Below are 6,114 nucleotides of genomic sequence, written 5' to 3'. Positions count from 1 at the left end.
CAGACCCCACTGCTAGCAGCAGGTCAGCTCTGAACTCTGTGGTGGGTTAATCCACTGCTGAGTCCTGTATCGCTTTCCCACAATCCGGACTCTTTCCAAAACCCCCACCTCTGAACACATGAAGCTCTTGGGGGACACTGGAGACCTAAACCATGAGCCCTGTTTTCTGCCTCATAACGCTGGCCTAAGCAGGCGTCCGGGACCAGTAGCCGCGGTTACAGGGAAAGTCACCCTGCCCCGTTAGAGAGAGGGACTGCCATGTGACGAGACAAACGACACAAGACAGGGAGGGCTGGGGAGCTGGGCCATCCCTGCAGCTCACCACACACTCAGATTATGAGCCACCTTTAAGGAGCCTTGGGCTCCCACTAGGAGGGAGGTCATCAAGCCCCAGGAGCCCCTGCTGGACACCTGACCACAGACTTCTGGGGAAGCATCCTTTTCCTGTGGTTTTGTACAGACCTGGGCTCCCCCTGCAGATGGCTGGGGGATGGGACACCTTCCACCTATTGGGGCTTCTGGCTTGCAGGAAGAGGAGAGAGGAAAGGAAATGAGAAGGGCAGGTCCTGAACCCCAAGTGGCAGTCACGCAGGTGTGATTAGCTCTTAGTCTTGGTTATAAGAATGTTTGCTATGGTAAGAATTTGCTACGCTGTACATGTATAGCTTATGCAATTTTATCTCTGTGTTACAATAAAATATTTCGATAAAAGTATGAATGAAGCCTGGTTCATGCCTGTAATCCCAGCACTGGGAGGCTGAAGGAGGATTGCAAGTTTGAGCCCTGCCTAGGTGGGCGGTTAAGGAGGTAGCGGAGCATCAGCACTCACTCAATAAAGTTCTTTCTTCCTGGCGTTGCTTCAAACCCCTTCGGAGGGCTTTACGCAGTCGCGTTCCTCTCTTTGAAGAGGAAAGTTTCTTCTTTCTCTTCTTCCCTCCAGCTCCGCAAACCAATGGAGCCTTTGGAGCCACCAGGCGGCAGCGCCCTCTGCTGGTTACCATGTGGATGACGGAGTCCGAGCCTAGAGGCCTCCTCCCTCCGGAAGTGTCCCGTGGAAAGGGACAAGGATTCAACTATCAGAAATAGTTTAAAATTCTAGGGTTAGGGAAGGCTCAAGGCATGGGCATCTGGCATAGTTAGCTGGTGGAGGAGTGAATCCAGCCTTTCTGGAGAGAGAAAAATTTAGTAAATATCAAAAATCATTGAAAGTATAGATAATTCATAAGTAACATGATTTTTTTTTTTCTTTTTGTGGTACTGGGTATGGAACCCGGGAATGCTCTGTCACTGAGTGACTTCCCAACCCCTCTTATTTTTTATTTTAAGACAGATCTCACTGAATTGCCCAGGCAGGACTTGAACTTGGGAACCTCCTGCCTCAACTTCCAAAATGCTAATACTACAGGCCTATGCCATGCACCCAACTTGAATATACACAACTTTTATTTCAATTAAAAAATAAAATCAGAAGGCACAGCTCAGTGATAGAGTGCTTGCTTAGCATGTGCAAGGCCCTGGGTGCCATTCCTAGCACCACTGCATAAGTAAATAACTTCTTGTTGTGGTTGTTTAAACCAAAAGAAGTGTTTAGGGGCCAGGCATTTAGCTCAGTGGTTTTGCCACCTGCCTTGCAAGCACAAGGTCCTGAGTTTGATTCCCGGTATCCCCCACCAAAAAAGAATAAATAAAATAAAATAAATAAACAAAAGAAGTGTTTAGAAATTCAGAAATGCTACTGTTAAGGAGTGCTGTAAGCGTGTGCAAACACAAAAAGCCATATGGGCTTAGGTGCTTGCTGCAGTATGCCTGAAATAAGGAAAATGTACAACATTAGTGTGTATGGTTAAAATACCTATGGCATCTTAATAACTTTGCTGTCACCGGTTCAAAATACCTGACACCCTCAACTTAATGAGAAGTTTAATTTGGTTCAGTCGTAGAAGTTTCAATCTGTGGTGGGCAGGCTCAAGTACAGAAACCGTGTGGCAGTATTACAGGGCTCCAGGAGACTGGAGAGACGCACAGACTGAAACAAGAGGACTTTATTTCAGGCTGAAGGTGTACACCGGCTCAACAGACTCCTGTCCAAGGGAAGAGTGTTGAACAAAGAGAAGTTTCAGCTCTTATATATTTTGTTGAAGATGGTGGCTTTTCTGGTGATGTAGCAAGTGAGTTTACCAGGAGAGGACAATGCAGATAGTTGTGTAACTTTGCCTTGAAAGAAGACAGTGTCTTATGAACCATATGAGAACAGAGTGTCATAAACTTTGTTTAGGGCACATAGTTGTCAATTTTATCTGTATCGGAACAAGGAGTTACAGGGGAGAGCGGGGTGCTGGGGGCCTTCCCAAGGCTGGGACAGACTCGTTTTTCTTTAAGTCCTGCTCATCAGAAGGGCCAGGTGCAGAAGAACGCTGTCCACATTTTGGTGGCTGGGAAGCAGAGAGAGAAGGAGGAGCCGGAGAGGGAGATACACCCTTCCCAGCTGTTCCCCTGATGACCACCTCCTAATACCAAGGCAGCTATGAACTCGTCAGGGGACTAATCCAGTGCCCCCCACGATCCAATCACCTTCCAAACATATGAAGCTTTTGGGAAATAGTCCAGATTCACACCCTAACAGCACCTGTGTTAGAATATAATGAAACCACTAACAATAGTATGCAAGAATATTATCTGTTATAGGGAAGTGCTTGTGTTATGTCGTAATTTGAAAAGCGGATCACAAAGCAATGTACTCAAGAACTATTTCTGTTCATGGCTGCTCAGGGGGCACACTAATTGTGGTTGTGTACTTCAGGGCCAGGGCATTGCCCTCTTATCACAAGAACCCCGGGTGCAGGAGACTTCCGGGGTTTCTAAGAAGGGAGCACGTGATCCTGGAGCTGCTACAGCCTTTTGTCACCATGAGGAGAGAAGGCAAGTAGAGGAAAGCAGAAATCAGAGGTGGGGAAAGCAAAAGTGAGAGGACCGCAGACTGGACAGTGAAGCCTGAGCCTGTGGACCCAACCTGGCTGGGAGCCGGTCTGTTTCTGGACTTTGCAGACAATGCCTTCCTTCCTTGTTAGGTTAACTGGGATTTTTATTGCTTGTGACTGAAGAGTCTGTGTGCTCTTTCCCCTGCAGTGAGCCTGTCACCAGCAATGGGAAAAGGCCTAGATGTACTGCGCCGGGCTTTTATGTTGGTCCCCAGAACCCATTCTCTGTAGCACAGCTAGGGTGACACATTAGGGTGACAGCATGCTAGGCAGATGTGAACTGAGGATCCCAGGGGTCAGAGGAGGTTCTGGCCTGAGCGCGGAGCTCCAACGTCCCCTCTGCCTGAGTGCGAGGTGGCCCTCGTGTATCAGGGTGACTCTGGAACAGATGCTGCTCTGGGAAGCCCCCTTCAGGCCCCCGACTGAGGGCCCTTTTTCCATCCTGGCTTCTGGGTGCTCTGTGAGTGTTTTCTGACCCATCGCCTCTAGGAGGCAGAGACTGGGTCTGTCCTGGTCACTGCTGTACCCAGCTGTCACCAGGCCTGGGAGGGACAGCAGTGAGAGGTTGCATCCTCCAGGTGCTGCCCGGTGGGGATGGCTCAGTGCAGGCCTCTTACTCTTATAGTGGCACAGCTGGATGGCTCCACCAGACAACCTCCGCAGGTACCAGCTGTGACCAGTCAGAACACTCCTTCTACCCGCCCCTGTTGCCTGGTAAGTATCAGGGTGAAGTCAGGACTGAGCCCCTTACCTCCCGAACGGATGTCAAGCCCAAGACTGAGGAACTGGGAAGCCAACAGGCCTGACAGGACTGTGGGACTGGGAGACCAGACCTATGGGGATGAGCAGAGGCAGCTTGGAGTGCTTGGGTGAGACGCAGCTGGTCTGTGATCATGCTGGATGCAGGAGCACTTTTTTTCAGAAAAGTGTTTGTCAGAAACTTTTTTCTCTTGCAGTATTTTTCAGTCCTTCCTGGGAAACCTTGCCCGAGATACCACTTGCTTCGCTCTGTCTGTTTCTGTCTCTTTCTCTTTAAACCAAGGACCATCTGGACTGGAGGTGTAGCTCGGTAGTAGAGCACCTGCCTAGCATGTGCAAGGCTCTGGGTTCCATCCCTAGCACCAGAAATAAAAAGAAAAAAAAAGTCCCCAAAACCCAAAACGAAGAACCTCAAGCCGAGGCCTGCGGGGTGATAATCGCAGCATGGTTCGTTGTGTTTATTTTTGTAGATTCTTTGGAGTTATAGCATGATTTTGATTTTCTGCTTAGGATAGTAATATGAAGCTTCTTTGTCAAATAAATTTGCATAAGTAGAGGGAGGCTGCTACAAGGGAATTAGCAAGTAGATGACAAAACAGGTGGTGACTCTGTTGGGCCCCAAAGGGAAGGGGTGGCAGGTATGTGACGCAGCAGGAAGGTGCCAAAAAAGCAGCATTTGGAGGAGCAGCTCCGCAAGGTCAGCTCCTCAGCCTGCTGGAGGGCCACTGGGGACACACTGGGAGCCTCCCAATCCCTCCCAGCACAGGCAAGCAGCGTGACTCAAGCAGACTCACAGCTTGGGGAACAAGGGTTGGGGACCGGAGACCACCCTAAGCTGAGCTGGTGGCCTAGAGCCAGGAAACCAGGCAACTGGTGGTCCTGCCAAGGCCTGTATACTGACTCTGTACACCCCAGGTCCAGCTGGATGACCCTAAGAGCTCCCTGGGATTTGAACCCAGGTATACCCTGCCCACCTTGCCTGCCAGAGCACTTCACCCTGACATACACACTCTTGGTCTAGTCTTGGTGCTGCCTCTGTCTCACTGTGTGGCCTAGAGTGCTCTAGGCCTCACTTTCCCTTATCTGTAAACACAGATGAGTGAAACGGCCTTGGGGTACCTCATGAGGACCGGGAGCATATATGTTCTCTCACCTCTCCTCCTTCATTGTGGCCCTCAGTGAGGGGTCAATGAGCCTGAGCCCAATTCCCTGTTCTAGCAGCTGGTAGCTGTGTGAGGATGGGCAAGTCACTCAGCCCCTCAGGGTGACTGTGTCCAGTGGTCCCAGCAGGGCTGGGCAGCCATGATGTCAGTGAAACCTGTCATGTAGTCAGATGCCATCCACGAGGGAGCAGGGGACTCTGGCCCCTCAGGCCCTGGGCTGAGTGCTCAGAGCAATCTCATGGCCAGTGTTGTGAGGCTGGCATGGTGTTGCCACCTGGAGCTCCTGGGACCTTGGGCTGGAGTACCTGTAAGCAAGGGGCCCAGTTTACCAGGTTGGACTCTGGAATGGGTTTCTTCAAGGTGTCTTCAAATCAGTTCACCTTGGGCTTTCTCAGACTTGCAGGTAGGAATTGCCTCCCTGGGGGTTAGGGAGCAGGATGGGGTGGATCTTGTTAAAATGCAGATTCTGATTCAGCAGATCTAGGGTGGGCCTGAGAGTCTGCATTTCTTTCAATCTCCAGGGAGGCTGGTGTTGCTGGTACCCAGGCCCTGTCCTGAACATTGGGGTGGAGCTCCTTACCTCTCCTGTGGGCCCATCTTGAGAAAGCAAGAGAGAGCTCTGGTCCTAACTGCCCCCACCCTGAAAGCCCCGGAGCCAAGAATTGCATTATACAGGTGCAGTGAGAGGGCTGCAAGCTATCACAGAGGTGGGTACCCCAAGGGCACCCTGGGCAGGCCACAAGAAAAGATCCCTAGAAGAGGGGACCTCAGGAACCCAAGAATGAGCGGGTCTAACTCCTGAAATGAATGGCTGGTACCCAGAGGAGATGACCACTGTGGCATCCCAGGCTGTCAGACAACTGTCCTGGATGAAGAGGCCAGCAGAAATTCCAGCAGAAAGGCCAGCAGAAAGTCTGGCCCTCAGACTGTGGCTGTTGGAAGAAATGGGGAGGGCAGCATTGTGCGCCATTAGGAAGAGAGGAGCCGCCATCCCAAGGCTGCCTCTGGTGGCAGTTCCTTCTCAGGAAGCCAGAATAAGTCTAGTACCTTCACACAGTGTGGGAAGTCAGCCCTTCTTCAGGGGCACCGGCGGGGAACTCCCTTTTGTGACCGTGTAGATCCTTTTTACCCCATTTATGCATATTCTTTCTGTGTGGACACCATATACACACACACATACGCATCACACATATGTGATTTTGAGATGCAGATAT

This window comes from Fukomys damarensis, unplaced genomic scaffold (genome assembly GCF_012274545.1).
Source record: "Fukomys damarensis isolate Sample0158 unplaced genomic scaffold, DMR_v1.0_HiC HiC_scaffold_32, whole genome shotgun sequence".
Lineage (NCBI taxonomy): Eukaryota > Metazoa > Chordata > Mammalia > Rodentia > Bathyergidae > Fukomys > Fukomys damarensis.
Note: the sequence above shows the minus strand (reverse complement) of the source record.